Source organism: Alligator sinensis, unplaced genomic scaffold (assembly GCF_000455745.1).
Source record: "Alligator sinensis unplaced genomic scaffold, ASM45574v1 scaffold388_1, whole genome shotgun sequence".
In the NCBI taxonomy this organism is placed as follows: Eukaryota; Metazoa; Chordata; order Crocodylia; family Alligatoridae; genus Alligator; species Alligator sinensis.
This window is the reverse complement of record NW_005842394.1, coordinates 1,126,495-1,128,580: the sequence shown is the minus strand read 5'-3', so window position 1 is coordinate 1,128,580 and position 2,086 is coordinate 1,126,495.

Here is a 2,086-nt window from a genome sequence, read left to right as displayed (position 1 = left end):
GATTGGACCAAAAGAAATCTAATGCGGTTCAGTAAGGACAAATGCAAAGTCCTGCACTTAGGATGCAATAGTCCCATGCATAGGTTCAGCCTGGGGGCTGACTGGCTGGGCAGCAGCTCTGCAGAAAAGGCCCTGAGGGATATAGTGGACAGTAAGTTGAATATGAGCCAGTAGTGTGCCCTTGTAGCCCAGGATGCCATTAGCTTCTTGGCGACATTGGTAGGAGTGTTGCTAGTAGGTCAAGGGAAGTGATTATTCCCCTCTGTTCAGCACAGGTGAGGCCACATCTGGAGTCCTGTGTCCAGTTTTGGGCCCCGCACTAAGGAAAGGCTGTGGAAAATTGGAGCGAATCCAGCAGAGTGCAACAAAAATGATGAGGGAGCTGGGGCGCACATGATTTCTGAACAGAGGCTGAGGGACCTGGGCTTATGTAGTCTGGAGAAGAGAAGATTGAGAGGGGATTTAATAGCAGCCTTCAACTCCCTGAAGGGTGTTTCCAAAGAGGATGGAGCTGGGCTGTTCTCACTGGTGGCAGATAACAGAACAAGGAGCAATGGTCTCAAGTGGCAGTAAGGAAAGTTCAGGTTAGATATTAGGAAAAACTTCTTAGTAGGAGGGTAGTAAAGCACTGGAGCAGGTTACACAGAGAGGTTGTGAAATCTCTATCCTTGGAGGTTTTTATGACCTGGCTAGACGCAGCCTTGGCTGGGATGATCTAATTGGGGCTGGTCCTATTTGGAGCAGGGGGTTGGAGTAGATGACCTTCTGAGGGTCCCTTCCAACCCTAATTTGCTATGATTCTAAAACTCTGAATTTCACTTCAGGATCATGTAGGCAGAAAAGGAAGGAGACAAGTTTGACATTCTGGTGTTGGAAACAGCAGGTCATAGAAGTTGCCAGGTTCAATATCACATGGGCCACCTTCTGAATGAGCAGAGAGAGCATGTGGTCCTTTTTTCTCACCATCCTTCTTATTTCCTAATCACAGAACTTCCCCATGGCAGCTGACACCATCATTTTTATACAAAAGTGTCATGGAAAGAGCTGTTCTATATTTAGCTTTTGGGAAGTAATTAAAACAACTCAATTGTCCTTTTTTCTTTCTTTCATCTTCCCCCTCCCATATGTTCTCCTTTCTCTCTACTTGGAGAGACTGCCTCACTCTCTTGTCTTCTGTCTGGATATTCCAGTCCCATTTTTGGCTATATGGTTTAGTTTCAGACACTGGAGCTGTAACCCCAGATGGTCACTATATGGTTTAGTTTCAGACACTGGAGCTGTGGCCCCAGATGGTCCCCCTAGCCACTGTACCATGTCCAGTGGTCTTAAGGTTGCTGTAGGTCAGTTCAACCTTAAGTATCACCAGCAATTTTTTGTCATATAAAGTAATTACAATAAATCTGTTAGTGTGAACCACTGACAGGCTGTCTGCATACCACTGGTGGTACCTGTAGCACAGATTGGGAACCACTGCTCTAGGTGTTTCCCTTCCTTGGAGAGCCTGGACTGGAAACAAAAAGAGCTAACATGAGACCAGCTTATTTTCAAGGGACCATCTTCAGGACCTTCAATTTGGGACTGCTGCTATATGGATCATCTAGTTCTCAACTGCAAAGCAGATGGCACTGAATTGTGCTGTTCATCGTTTCAGTGTACGGGGGTCTGATCTCTGGTTGGTACCAGATGTGTTTGTTGCATCTCTATTTACTCAGTTGATTTTGAGCAGTCTTGTTTTTTGGTGCCTCTGCTAGATGGTATTTTATAGAAAACCCAAATTTTGTTAGCCGATACCTTAGGTCTAGCAGAGCTCCCTTTAGGCATCCAACCATTAACTGGCTTTGTATTTTGTAACTTTCTTTTACAAGCTTGCAGGGTGAGGAGTGCACAGCTTTCTTATATGTGGACTGAAAAACAGGAGTTACAGTGGAAGAATTCCTTTGAGGCTCAGCTAGGGGACAAGACCCAGAGGGCTTGGCTGGATTTCTGCTTTAATTGCACCTGGGCATAATATCATCCCCTGCACGGGTTTCTGTTTGTGAATTACTGGTCTCTTCAGTTCTGTGCTAACAGGATGAAATGATCTATG